The sequence below is a fragment of the Anabrus simplex genome, chromosome 1, assembly GCF_040414725.1.
Source record: "Anabrus simplex isolate iqAnaSimp1 chromosome 1, ASM4041472v1, whole genome shotgun sequence".
Classification (NCBI taxonomy): Eukaryota; Metazoa; Arthropoda; class Insecta; order Orthoptera; family Tettigoniidae; genus Anabrus; species Anabrus simplex.
Genome location: NC_090265.1, coordinates 1,211,192,962 through 1,211,209,058, shown reverse-complemented (window position 1 = coordinate 1,211,209,058; position 16,097 = coordinate 1,211,192,962).

The following is a 16,097-nucleotide window of genomic DNA, read 5'->3' as shown; positions in this document are numbered from 1 at the left end:
GCAGTGAAGAAAGACCGTTAGGGAACTTGGCTGCAAATAAAAATGTTGTCCGGTGAAATGACATGGAGATACTCCAATGTCTACGTGACCTCCTCAGTTGTATTGCTTGGCCTTCCTGACTGGATACCGTCGCGGTCTTTTCAGGAAGATCCTCAATAGGTAATACGGATGACTGAACCCCATTTCAGCTCTGGCTAGAATTGTAATCGTTGGACTGGCTGGGAACTGACCCAGAATCTCTAAGGAAGAGCCGCTACGGCACTGGATGAAAAGTGACTATTGAGGATGTAAATTGAGTGATGTATATTATTATTATTATAATTATAATTATTATTATTATTATTATTATTATTATTATTATTATTATTATTATTATTATTATTATTATTATTGACTGAACGCTGAAAGGCATAACAGTCTATAATGATAATGTATGTATGTACGTATGTATGTATGTATGTATGTATGTATGTATGTGTGTATTATTTTTTATTATTATTATTATTATTATTATTATTATTATTATTATTATTATTGTTATTATTATTATTCCTGACTTGTTAGGTTCCTTGGCTGAATTGTCAGCATACTGGCCTTCGGTTGAGAGGGTCCGGGTTATATTCCCGGATGGGCCAAGGATAGTAACTGCGCACAGTTAATTACTCTGGCTCGGGGAATCATTGTTTGTTTTTGTTTCAATACCCATCTCTTCATCTACATTCAACACACTACCAACCACAACAGAAACATGCAATATTTAATACATCGGTTGTAGTCGGGAAGGGTATCCGGACGTAAAACTGGATTGAATCCACATCAAATGCCAACCCCATAAACTGGGAAAATATCGGTAAGACGATAATTAATTATTTATTTTACTTGGCGTGAACGTACTGTATGTACTGTACCGTTCCAAGGCATCAGTACATGAACCAGTTACCATTGTTCGTAAATATGACGTTAGAATGGAGCGCCATCGGTGAGCCTCGAACTCAGCCCGGTTTGTCGAAGCCTCACCCTCCCCTACTAGAATAATTCGCTAGCCGAGTCGGTATCGCATTTTCGGGTCTGTGGACTGTCCGATGGGGCGGTAAGTTCTTTAGTAATAGTCTCTATAGTAGGGGGAAAAGTTAATTTTGAGAGGAATACCATTTCATTACTAATGAGAAGAGAGACAATATCTTGTATAACAAATTTTTACTTATACTAGTGAAACACATTATTTACATGGGTATGCCATACAAACACCTTACATACAGTAATTTGGGTGATCTTGACGTTTAAATGTTCGGTAGTCTTTTTCTACACTTCATTATACGTTTAAATATTTAAACTTAAGAAGGCGTTCCCTCTCGAACTATTACACTACCTCAGACTTAGAGAGGCGTTTTCTCTCTAATTATTTCACTTTACACTTACACTGATCACTTTACACACAAATCTATTCAACATAGGCATACCCCGCTGTAATTCTGTTTGTTGCCGAGAATTAATATATTCAAACTATATCAGGTTGTGATATAGGCCTACGAACACATATGAACTGAAATATACGATGGTTACTTGTGTGTACGCTCCCAAGCCTTTAATAGTCGTGTTACAACACTTCCCTATGTTAATCATTGCCGAATAGGCAATATAATAAACACGCTCATTTCATTAGGATTTTTATCAATACACATGACACGACAGTATCCACACAACGTTGCTACCTATGAACAAGCACTTAGCGACTTCAATACCAAAACATTATAAACATAGCATTATAACACTTCCTGCAAGAAAAGGGGAAAGAACAAATACATTTAACATACACACAATGAATCACAGGTGGCCTTAGTCACCTGCCGCTTTTGACAGTAAGCTTTACCGTCTCCTGCAATAAACTCAGGACCTTCTGAGACAGGGTATATCTGACCTGGAATTCCCTGTACGCTATAAGTAATTAAGAAAAGAAATTGGAGGGATCCTTCCTTTAATGCTCATTTGGGATCTCTGCGACGTTGGCTCTATTTAAATTAACACACGTAATCTCTGTGCCGAAAGGAAAGAAACTCGCCACTTGTATCTGTTCTATTTCACTGAAGAAAACGCCTTCACTCCCCCGTTTAAAGGGGCTCATAAAACTCCAGCTGTTAGCTGTCCGTGACACACTTTCAAGGGGCGGCCTGCTAAGCACTTCCCAGACAGTTATTTCACGGCAAATAATCTATTCACTTCTTTCAATACTGCCCACAATGGCATCACAACAAATCCCGGCTTTATATTCAGCCGTACTCGGCACATTCATATCGCGATATCCATATCGCGTATCTTAATAACAGATTCCACGGGAACTTCACATTTTCATTTCACAATATATATTATGGCTACAGCCTGTCCAGCTATCTCGTTTCCTCTCGGTACATTGACCACGATGCAGATTTAATGATGATCTCCTGCCACCAGGGTCCATTCGCGAACTAATTAATTAACGATATAAGATACCCATTGTCTCGATGCCTTGTTCCAGGTGCCTTAGTTACTAATTAGGAGGGATCTCTACCAGGTGAAGCGCACCAAAAAAATGAATTACTGAAAAATCTTGATGACTCGTATATGCTATGTAAAGATGATAACTGTAGTCACGTTTACAGAATATTTAAGCCCTCTCTACTTGACAACGCTTCACACTTAATTAAGCCAAGGTCCTTATAATTACGTCATGCATTATCGAACCCTTATACAAGGATGGAAGTAAAATATGGTCGTCCCAAAACCATGATGAAAGTATTCTATAAAAGACCCAAATAAAAATGAAATTATTATTATTATCCCTCTGAAATGGCGTGCTTGCAGTCTACGTTACATCTAAGTGAAAATCAACATATTTACAATGGGACACGACCTTCTAAGATATAAATACTTGGAAATGTACTCAGCCTTCTGGATACCACGTTCACAGCTTTACAGGAGGGTACACCATGGGCTTAAGCTGCTTGCATCACGTCATCGGCGATGTGAAGACCTTTGATGACCTCCCGGCAAATCACGAACATGACGGCTTGATCTGGTATGGCGTTCTCGACGTTCTCTGCTACACCAGGCGAAGACAGCTAGGCGTCTGGTTCTCTCTAATATACAGGCAAAATTCTGGCATTCAGCTGGACGTCGGCGTTCACTCCGGCGTTCTCGTAGACATGTAAATGAGAGGAAGTTATCTCATGTGAATGCGTTAGTTTAATACACATCACAATTTGAATATATGGTTGGATCTGCTCAATAGCACGAGCATTCCAACCCAATGCCGGTATTGTCTCTGTAGCCCGACACTGCTCCCTTCTCATGTACCTATTCTTTTATAAACAGCATACAGCTATTCTAGGTCCTGAATAAAGAATGTCACTGGCTAGGCTACTACTGGGTTAAAATTTCTCGTCTCACACGACCGCACTTCATGCATATTCTATTTCACCTAGTCATGCGTAAGTCAGGCTCTCAACTGCATTATGGATTTATAGACGTGACACTACCCTTAATTATGCCGACACTGAGCCGTTCACGCACTTTCTTTGTATCTCTCATTTATGTCGAGAACACACACGCAACTCCACGCACTGAGATACCTGGCTATTGAGGTTAATTGAGCCGTATTAGTTTGGGCACATATGAGGCTCGATGCACGACCTCTTCGACACACGGACAGCGGTCATTACGGTTTCGTGCTGCTCCTACTATATTAATTAGCGACACACTGTACTCGCAAAAGCTTACTTAGATTGTGGGTATTTTCGCAGATGTTCACAGGCTTTAATAAATCATTGCGTTTGACTGCTCACCTTATAAAAATTATTTCTCCACAGACGACTCTCACGCACTAATCACGACGAACCACTACCGAACTGGCATTCCACTGAAAGTGCACTGGGGTGTCTGCCTCCCAGCTCTTGAATATATAAGCGAGCTACGCGAGAGGCTCGAATGCTGAGGGTGGGGGGAAAATGCAATTTCTTCTCAGAATTCGGTCCGGTAATATGCAACCTAGAGTAACGAACAGGGCATCAAAATGTAGCTCCTGTATTCCCATCTCCACTGAGTGAATGTTTTTGAAATAGCTTCGTAGATTCTCAAGCAATCTTAAGCGTCCTTTTGTCTCTGGCTGTGAATGATGACGAGCACAAGGGATTCCTTGTGTTCGCTGTCACGGTTGGGGTCCAACATCTGTTAGTCATTAAGACGCGCCCTTGTTTACAGCGTAGTTACCGCTCTGTCAGTTAAGTAGAACACTTCTCGGTCTCATAATTTTGCGTAAAATTCCCTGATTCAAATTAATGTTTGCGCTTAATTATCCATTGGGTATTTTGCGATTTATAAACATTAACAGAAATAAAACAGCTGAACGCGATAAGTTGGCAGTGGTGGATGAGCGAGAAAAACAGGGTATAATGTTAGTTTTCACGTTGGATATACTCTCTGGGCTCAGCTAGTGACCTAGATTCTCTGTCACGTGACAACGCGTCTCTTTCATCTCGCTCGTGGTTGGAGTGAGAAACTTCGAGTACAAGCGCTCTTGCACCGCCTTGCTGCTAATTACCGGCATCTAGAGCTCGGTCGCGCGACTCTGGATACTGCAAATCGAGTCTTGGAGCGGGTGGAAAAATTCTAACTTGGGCAGTTTTTATCGTAGAATGACGCGGAAAACGGCATATATCATCTCCTGGATATCATGACATACCATAGGTGACGTTGTGAACGGTCACAGTACATATCACGTTGTGCAACTGTAGCTTCTTGATGTTCTTAATTATATATACTTAATTCTTCTTAATGTCCCATCTTCTGGCGAAGGTTGGCGATCTTGAATTTGGATGCTGTGACGTGGAACAGGGACATTGTGCTCAACCCGTATCAGTCCACGAGACTCTTCAGCCACAGAGATCGTCGCCTGTCAGGTTTCCTACATACTTTTATTCTCCCTTGTATGACAAGTTGGATGATTCTGTATTTATTATTGATGGTCAACGTGACTTCAGTCTTCTTTCCTAGTCCATCCAACACCTCGCAATTCCGGATTCTGTCCACCCGCAAAATGCGAAGCATCCTTCTCTACGCTAACATTTCGAACGCCCCCAGTCCTTTGCAGAGAGCCTGAGTAAGCCTCCGTCCATAGAGTAACGTGGGAAAGACGCAGGCGCGGACCAAACGGAGTCTTAGGTGCCGTTGTAGGTTGCGGTTGGTGAGCATGAAGATGCTTCTCGCACGTTCGATGCGAATCCGAATTTCTTGGCTTCAGTTCCAGTGCTCGTTGAGGTAACATCTTAGAGAGTGATAATGATGAAACTTAGCGATGGTTTCATTGCCGATAGTGAGCGGCGCGTGGACGTGTTGCTGCATGCTTAATTAATTAGTTACTTCATTAATTTCATGTGACTATTTCTAGCCGAGTGCAGCCCTTGTAAGGCAGACCCTCCGATGATGGTGGGCGGCATCTGCCATGTGTAGGTAACTGCGTGTTATTGTAGTGGAGGATAGTGTTATGTGTGGTGTGTGAGTTGCAGGGATGTTGGGGACAGCACAAACACCCAGCCCCCGAGCCACTGGAATTAACCAATGAAGGTTAAAATCCCCGACCCGGCCGGGAATCGAACCCGGGATCCTCTGAACCGAAGGCCAGTACGCTGACCATTCAGCCTACGAGTCGGTCTGCTGTTTACTGATGACCATGAGCTTTCCACCGACAGCTCGAAACATAATGCTTAGTCCACTAGCTCGTTTCCTGAATCACAAACCTTTCCAGCACAAAGATTACAATATTTTTGTAACACTACTGTTTCGTCTAAACTCACTCAGAATAAAGTGTTCTACTTTCCTTTAGATCTTTTACAGTTCTCGAATCAAGTAATCCTGGTGAGGGTCCCATACACTGGAACCATACTCTACTTCGGGTCTTACTGAAACATGTACGCCTTCTCCTTTACATCCATTTAAAGCCCATAAATGCCCTCATAACCACATACAAACATCTGTAACCTTTATAACAAAAGAAAGGTATGGATAGGCATTAGACAAATGTTTAAAAAAATTATATTTTTCAATTCCCAGTCATAATGTGAAATGAAATGAAATGAAAATCCACAGCCTGTTTCCAGTCATTCAACCAGGTCAGGAATGGAATGAATGAAGCCCCTATCTAGCGGCGAGGTTTGGGAATTGTGCAGGCTGCCGAGGCCTGTCGCACCCCTATGGGGCGACGATTAATGAATGACAGATGAAATGAAATGATATTGGAGAGTGTTGCTGGAATGAAATATGACAGGGGAAAACCGGAGTACCCGGAGAAAAACCTGTCCCGCCTCCGCCTTGTCCAGCACAAATCTCACATGGAGCGACCGGGATTTGAAACACGGAACCCAGCGGTGAGAGGCCGGAGCTCTTCCGCCTGAGCCACGGAGGCTCAGTCAAAATGTGGTGAGGTTTAATTTGTTTTCTTTAATAGCGTATTTAATTTTTTTTTTGCTAGTTGCTTTACGTCGCACCGACAGGTCTTATGGCGAAGATGGGACAGGAAAGACCTAGGAATAGGAACGAAGTGGCCGTGGCTTTAATTCAGGTACAACCCCAGCATTTTCCTGGTGTGAAAATGGGAAACCATGGAGAAGCATCTTCAGGACTGCTGACAGTGGGGTTCGAACCCACTATCTCTCGGATGCGAGCTCACAGCTGTGCGTTCCTAACCGCAAGGCCAACTCGCCCGGTAATAGCGTATGTAAAGCTGTGCAATAAGCTTCAGAGGCATTGAGGAATATCTATGATCATTAATGTTCTGAGATCATCAACACTTTAGTGCTGATTTTATCTAGCTAGTTTTTCTGTGAGGTACGAAAAATGCACACTTTTGGAAACTTGTCCGGCTCTATGGCTAAATGGTTAGCGCGCTGAGCTTTGGACACAGGGATCCCGGGTTCGATTCCAGGCAGGGTCGGAAATTTTAACCTTAATCGGTTAATTTTGCTGGCACGGGGGCTGGGTGTATGTGTCGTCTTCATCATCATTTCATCCTCATCACGAAGCGCATGTCGCCTACGGGTGTCAATTCAGAAGACCTGTATCTGGCAAGCCCAACTTGTGCTCGGGCACTCCCGGCACTAAAAGCCATACGCCATTTCTTTTTTTTTTTTTTTTTTTTTGAAAACTTGTTTTCCGGAAATAACAGTACTCAAATGTGTAAGAGAATGTTTAAAGAGATAGTAAAATCTTCATTTCACGGACGGAATGCTGTTCATTTAAGGGTTAAATTCTAATAAAAGTCGAGAACAAGGATCTGAGTAATTTTAAAACTTTTCTCTTTGAAAGGATTTCTTAGTAAATATTCAACTGAATCAATAGAAATGGACAATGAAAGGGTTGCCTGTAATAATTAATTTGGACTGTAAAATGTGTATCCGGACGACTAGTTATATTACATTGCTTACTAACTCACGGAAGCCTGGCCTAAATGCACTAAATATGTTAAATGTTTTATCGAAATTTGTGCGCAATTTGTGCCTAAAGTTGGGCTCCATCCATCCCTGGCAGGGTATCGTAATGCTAATAGCAGTATTGATAGCCGTATATCCAACATTAACCAAGAGCATAATTGGCTTTAAATTATTAATCCGTGCGGATGTACGGGCACTTAGCCGCTCACCGCCCTGAGGGAGGGGCCCTAATGGCTATTCCTCGACTCGCCAGCTTGGGTGGGGAATACTGCATAGGGCCGAGCTGTTAAAAAATAAACGCAGCTTGCCGCAAGGAGGCTAATGCACTTAACTAGGATCCATTGTAATTACTTGGTGATCGTTAATAGTGTACTCCATCCCCACTGTCATTGACTAGAGCGCCACTAACGCTGTGCCTCAAATCATCTGAGGCGGTTCCTTAATGTAAGCAGGAAAATTATGCATCGAACTTGATAAAAACTAGTACAGTGTACTACAAATGAATGACTCGAAAGAAAGAGAGCTACGACAGACTTTCGATTAATTGAAATGAAGAATTCATGAAGAAAACAGCCGCGGAAACTAAGTTAGTAAGACTAGAATAGATAGAGTACAAAACTAAAGAGGAAGAAGAAAGGGATGAAGGATATGATCGGGGAACGTCAATTGAAGTGGTATGTTAGGAGAATAAGAAGAAAGCGAAGTAGGCCTTTGAAACGCAAGTGAAAGGATGAACTGGAAGTGGAAGACCTAGCATCACACGGGATTGAGAGAATAGGACGGAAGCGTAGGGTAACAGAGGTGGAAATTAGTACAATGAGGTTATCCCAATGCTTGGAAGCATAAGGGAACTCGAGTTGAAACTAAATGTGAACTATATTAGGTCATTTTTCTGTATGTGAATTTGTGAAATATCATACATAATGGGTATGCAGCTTACAATGTAATGAGCAAAAGTTTTAAAATATAATTATTTTAGGCCGCCTCTGTGGTGTAGTGGTTAGTGTGATTAGCTGCCACCTCCAGAGGCTCGGGTTCGATTTCCCGCTCTGCCACGAAATTTTAAAAGTGGTACGAGGGCTGGAACGGGGTCCACTCAGTCTCTGGAGGTCAACTGAGTAGAGTTGGGTTCAATTCCCACCTCAAACATCCTGGAAGTGGTTTTCCGTGGTTTCCCACTTCTCCTCCAGGCAAATGCCGGGATGGTATCTAACTCAAGGCCACGGCCGCTTCCTTCCCTCTTCCTTGTCTATCCCCTCCACTCTTCCCATCCCCCACCAAGGCCCCTATTCAGCATAGCAGGTGAGGCCGCCTGGGTAGGTAGTGGTCATCCTCCCCAGCTGTATTCCCCGACCCAATTTCTGACGCTCCGGGACACTGCCCTTGAGGCAGTAGAGGTGGGAACCCTCGCTGAGTCCGAGGGAAAAACCAACCCTGGAGGGTAAGCAGATTAAGAAAGAAAGATAAAAGTGATAACTCATTCAGATATAAAATAATTATCTAAAATCATCAATATCGACTGAGCCTCAGAGTTTCTTGCTTCTATTTTCGTTCATGAGCAGTAAGCCTACGCCCCTTAAATCAGAACATCAGTCAATCAATCACGACTCTGGCAGATACAAACACGAACAATAATCACGCCTAGATATCAGATCCGTCACAAACATGAACTATTACACCACTGACAAGCCTCTGATGGGAGCAAATCAATACGGTTGCTGAACTGACGGTAAAGCTCCGGTTTTTATTCATTAAACGCAGTGAATTTTCGAACATAGCCACGAGCATTTGAGTCGAGAGTAAATATGATGCTGAATTGCTAATTGGTTTTGGGAATTCGCACTGGAATAAGTGCACTGATCCGAAATGAAAGTACATTTTACGGTTCACGGCAGTTTGATTACTGGTCCTGAAAACTTGAGAAATACGTTGGGGTTATTTCAGGAACTTTCATTCATTAAATCCGTGCCATAAAATGCCGTATTGCTGGAATGGTGTAGTCTTGTGCCACCAGTTTCGATGTTAAATATATGACAAGTTTCTGTATTGTATCTGTGACAAGATTCTGAATCGAATAGAGGAATGAATGCAATGTACACGTTTTCTCCTGCATTAATTTAGAAACACTCATGTTAACTCATGTAAATGTCACTTAGTTAAATGTGACGAAATTATACAGATCTTTGTTACAAAGAAAATGTAAATTCTTATATTATAAAATTTTTTGGCAAAAGTGTGCCTTTAAAGGTGTTGTAGAAAGCTGAAATTTTTCGGGGTTTAAGAAACATTAGCTAGTAAATGAACCTTTAAATGTTAGTCAAAGTGCAAGTTTTAAATTTTTTATACTTGTTGAAAACATAGTAAGGTGTATTTGTGTCTGACAAACCTGTCATTTTGATCCTAGAAACAAAAATCAAGATTCAATATACCATGAAAAATCACGTACATGAGTTCGATGCCATGTAGAGTGTTAGGATGTCAATTTTGACGTCCCATCTTATTCTAACATATGACAGATGAAATCAGAATTGTTTGGGTGACCTATGGTTGAGTTTTGGTTAATTTTGTTTGATAAATAACAATAATAATAATAATAATAATAATAATAATAATAATAATAATAATAATAATAATAATAATAATAATAATATGCCCCGATGAATCACTTGATATCTTGCAAAAGCAAATAGAAGAAATTTGGAACAAGGAGACCCTACCCGAAGATTGGAAAATAGCTTTGATCCATCCATTACACAAAAAAGGCAGCATGAAGAACATCAACAACTACAGATTAATATCTTTGCTACCCGTGACTTACAAAATTCTATCACTTGCCATCCTGGAGCGTTTGGAAGCACAAGTCGAACATCAAATAGGTGAATACCAAGGAGGGTTCAGAAAAGGTCGCTCAACAGCTGAACAGATCCAAAATCTCAAAACGATCATCAGATATTGTACACTAAGGTCCAAGCAGTATGTGTCCGTCTTTGTGGACTTTAAGAAAGCGTACGACTCCATTGACCGGGAAGTCCTGCTAAACATCTTAAATGAATTTGGAGTTGATTTGAAACTGCTGGCATTAATTAGAGCCACCCTGACCGATACAAAATCCAAGGTGAAGTTCCACGGATGTCTCTCGCATTCCTTTGACATCAAAACAGGAGTCCGACAAGGTGATGGGCTATCCCCGATACTCTTCAACTGTGTTCTTGAAAAGATCATCAGAACCTGGCGGGTGAGATTACAGGAAACCAACTACAGTCCATTGAGATCAGGAACTTAATCCAAGGGGATCGCAACATACTGCTTAGCATTTGCCGATGATATTGCTGTTCTCTCAAACGACATAGAAACCGCTAGAGCTCAAGTTGAAATTTTAAAGGAAATTGCCGAACAAACTGGTTTGCAGATATCGTTTGAGAAAACAGAAGTAATGACTAACATCAAAGAGGCTCCACCAAAACTGTATACAAAATACGGGGACATCACCCGAGTAGACAAATTCAAATATCTGGGTGAGATCATCATGAAAAATGGACTGGACAAAGAAGCACTTCAGGAGCGAGTACGCAAACTGGAAATAGTCTACCAAACATCCCGCACAATCTACAACAAAAAATGCCTTTCCCAAAACACCAAGATTCGTCACTAGGAAACAGTTCTGAAGCCAGTAGTTCTATTGCAGCCGAAACCCTGTCTCTAAATGCCAACAAAGGACTCCTTGAAGAAATGGAGAAAAGAGAACGCAAAATTGTGAGAGGAATCTTGGGATCAAAGTACAGAAATGGAATCCATCAAAAGAGATCCAACAAGGAAGTCTACAGCAAAATAGAGAAAATTACCGACACAGTCAGAAAAAGACGGGCACGATTTTACGGTCATCTGAAAAGAATGGACGGAAGAAAGTTAACTAAAGAAATCTTTCACTTTTTTGATTCAAACCCCAAAACCACAATTCCCTGGTTTAGAAATACCAAAGAAGACCTGCAAATGCTACATATCTCAGCTGAAGACGCCCTTAACAGAGATCTCTTCCGCAAGATAATATTGACGAACGGGCTAAACCGAGACGAGCAACCGAAGAGAAGACACGGTGCCCCTTGGACAGAGGAGCGTAAGCAGGCCCACTCACAAAGAATGAGGGAAATTTGGTCTCAAAAGAAGGCCAAGTTCAGTGTCAAATGCAACAAGACTTAACGTGGTCCTTGATGGCCCCAGCGAATTTTATATATATATACACGTATGTGTATAATATACAATCCACCCCCTATATATCGCCACACGATATACCACCCCCTCAGTTATCGCATACGATGAAAAACGAATAAGTATTCCTGATAAAAGTAGCATAGTAATTACTTCGATATAATGCTACACCGCTTATTGGCGACAGGAGAACAGAAATGTCGTAGAGTTTTAAAAGTGTACTCTATATATCGCCAACTGTTGATTTTTATCGACAGGAAACCAGAAAATTTGCCTCCAAATAGAAATATCCCTTTAGGAAAATGAACAGGCTGGATGCTACTGATCTTTACCCGACGTCCAGCGATGTGCGTCCCGCTCACTCCAGCGCAGAGACGGGCCCGTTTACTGTGGAGCCGTTAACATGGAAACTGAACCATGAATGAATGGAGACACGTGCTCTTCACAGATGAATCCCGCTTCAGTTTGCAGAACGATTCCCGTCGCACATCAATCTGGAGCAAACCGGGTAGACGATATAACCACAGGAATACCGTAGATCGGGACCAGTATGGTGGTGGCGGCGTCATGGTGTGGATCGGCATCATGTTGAATGGCCGTACGGACCTGCACATCTTCATGGGTGGTCCGAGGAACACTGTTAACGCTCAGAGATAGAGGGATGAGGTACTGAGACCACATGTTCGACTCTTCAGAGGTGCGATTGGTCCAGACTTCCTCTTAATGGACGATAATGCCCGACCGCACCGCGCTGCTCTGGTGGATGAATTTCTGGATGGGGAAGACATTCATCGCATGGACGGTCCAGCGAGGTCTGCGGACCTGAATCCTATAGAACATACCTGGGATACATTGGGGAGGCGAATTGCATCCCGTCAGCCTTCACCAAGGTTCCTTCAAGGCTTTCGCACTGCCCTTTCGAAAGAATGGGATCGACTGCCACAAGAGCTCTTGGACCATCTGATAGAGAGCATGCCACGTCGCTGCGAAGCATGTGTGGCCGTTAGGGTTAATCATACACCCGATTAACAACATATTTTGTTGTGGAAAATATTGCCAAGTTTTTGTTAGTTGTTGTCAAAGGTGTACCTTAGCATTCACAACCTTTCTGACACTGTTTTTTGGACAAGTTGTGTGACATATGGTGTGTGATTCAGCTTCCGTTCGTTCAGCAATCCGTCTGACATTCCAATCAGGTGGGATAGCCTCGCTTAGCGATTATGCTTAACTTTTGGACACTAGTGTAGTTTAAAGGCGATTTGATAGAATCAGACGATATAGAACGAAACATTTTATTCCACTTATAATTGCCAAGTATACAAGTATGTTATAACTAGCTGATGTACCCGTGTTTCGCTACGGAATTCTACATTGCATACGGAATTCTAGGTTAGGTAGTGTACACGTTGCGAGTAAGAGTGTATTAAATTGCATAGCTCTTAATGTTACCCTAGAAACGCTTCGGTAAAGTCACCAAACGTCTTTCTTTATGTGAAGACTGCGTTAAGGTATTTTCATTGATATGATAGGTCCTCTCCTCCTCCATCAGCCACATTCAAGTTGGGGAGTTTTCATTATAATGGCAGGTACTCACCCTCCACCTGCCTTTTTACATCCTGAAATCAGCATAGGTCATTATACTGACGCCAGTAGGAATATTGCGATAAAAGCAATACTATCATATGAAATACGCGATCAATTGAAAAACGACACATTTTCTCACTATTAACGAACAGTACTGAACCCATAATTCTACCTTGCTAAAAAATTGTAACTACAAGATGGAGTGCAACCATATTTTTTTTTTCAAGTTCATCTCGCGTTCTGTGGCGTTACAACTCACAGTGGGGAGGCGACTCACCAATTCGAAAGAGGTCGGAACGTTTCGGCAGACCTCGGGTAATTAATAATGAAATTCTGGATAATAAACCTCATTGCGAGACATTTCGGCACTGTAATTAGCAAAGAAATAAGTAATCAAAAATTTTGGGAAATATCTGATGAAGCTAAAGTCTACAGGGTGGAAATATCTTTAATTAGGCCTGGAGAGAAATTGGCATCCATATTGGAAGAATCGTGCACACGTGTCAAGGACATGCTGTCAAAATGCGCGGCAAGCCTAATGCACGAAATTAATTAATTACGCGCGTTAAAGTAACAGGAAAAATCAGCAAACAACACCACCATGACTGGAAAATTAGGTGGAATCTCTGGAGTGAGTCTCGAAGAAATCGGTCCAGTGGTCTTCAATCGGAATGATTGCACCACAGTATATAATGCCAAGCAGAGCGTCCCTAGAAAATGTATAAATACCCCCTCCTCAGGCAGGAGCGTCAGTCGTCATTCTATGTTCCGAGAGTGTGAACCTACGTCAGGCAACATAAGAAGAAGACTTAAAGTGGGCTAAATGGACGTGTAGAATTTCTAGAGCCAGTTGGCTTGAGGGATGAATATTTTATGCAGACCTATACAGATGTACTAAGTGTTATGTTTCGTGTTTAGACAGACTGAAATCTAACAAGTTATATTATAAAGTAGTCAGCAGATCGGCCTGTGCCAACGGCTTGGTTCTCAAGGCAGACTGAGTTGAAAGCCTGCACTTTAATATCTTGGAGCATGAAAAGTGGTGCAGTGAGCTCGCAATTGCAATTAATGGTATTTTGACTTCTCGGACGAAACTATCTTTATATTGATATGTTTTAGGGCCAACTTTACTGTACGTGTTTCAAATATGAGTGGAATCAGGATATCTCATTCATAAATCTGACGCAATAGATATAAATGTGGCGAGAATGAATGCTGTGCAAATTGGCGAACAATGGTAGGAGAGTACACGGTTTGGGGAGGTCAAGGTTAAATTAGTAATAAAGTCGATGTATGAAGCTGTATATATCAACTGCCTTCGTTGATGAGGGTCGTATGAGAGGGCTGGAAGAGGGAAGGTTATCTAGGAGAAAAATAGACTCGGACATGGAGGTTAAGAGAAGCAGAGGGAGACCAAGACGACGATGGTTAAACCCAGCTGTTAATAATTTAATGGTAAGAGCTATGAAACGGAACGAGATTAGTTGCAAATAAGGAATTGTGGAGGTGCTTAGTTTATACACAGAGGCTTGGAATCTTCACGATGAATGGCGTACCAATGTATTATGAAAATAGATTTAATATATAAGTTCTAGAATCCGTGGGGCATGTTTCTCATGTGCTGAGATCATGAACTACAACAATTCATTTGTTTATGCATTTATTTATTTATTTGTGTATTTCTTGAATGAAAATTGATTCTTGGACAATGAATGCATTGTTTCAGTTATTTTGTACATACTTTGTCCTGCAAAATTTTGTTTGTTTGTTTGTTTCAGGTATGTTCGGTCAGCCATTTCGGAGAACTTCGGTATGTCCATGTATATATTCAAACAGTAAGTACATTGCACCCTATCCATTCTTTTTAAAATAAATTTGCTCTTCTAGTTTTCCCCCTTGCCTCTTGTAAAACATTGTAAAGAAGAAGAATGGAGATTTGTTCTGTATTCAGAACATTCATTCGTCAGTAACGTTAACGGTAATATTACAACAGAAACCAAACCTAACTCCATGGTGCAAGAGCCCAGAAGGACATTGTCTTACCAAACGACCACTTCTTAGCCCTAAGGGCAGCAGATCACGAGGTGTCGTGTGGTTAACACGAAGAATCCTCTCGGCCGTTATCCTTAGCTTTCTAGACCGGGTGATTATCTCATCGCCAAATAGCTCCTCAATTGTAAATCCAGGTAAAAATCCCTGGCCTGGACAAGAATTGGAGCCGCGGCTTTCGGATAACTTGCAGGCTCGCTAACCCTGTACCATGGGCCGGCTCTTCCACGTTCACTGAAACTTAGCTCAGTGTAATCTCTTTTTTTTTTCAGTTTTTCTTTTTACTTAGAACCCACTATCTGCCGAATACAAGCCGACAGTTACGTGACACAAGCCGCGCATTCACTCGCCCATTTCATTACACATTTTTGTTTATATTTGTTCCTCGCAACCTAGACAAATTTCACATCGATACTGAACTGAAGTTTCAAATTTTAAGCGAAATAATTCAGTCGATATTTATTCTAAAATAAAGTCCATGAATCAACAAAATATTAATTGTTTCTATTTTATTTTTTAATTTTATTTAGTTAGGTTACTGTCCACCAGGCTTGGTTTCTCTCCATATCGCCGACTCAACGAGGGATTCCACCTTTACCACCTCAAGGGCTCTGTCCAGAAGTGTGAGACATTTAGTCGGCGATACAATAGGGGAGGAGGACCAGTACCTATCCCAGGTGGACTCATCTGCTATGCTGAACAGGGGTGTTGTGGGGGATAGGATGACAGGAAGGGATAGGCAAGGAAGATGGAAGGAAGTGGCCGTGATCTTTAAGGTAGGTACCATCCTGGCATTTGCCT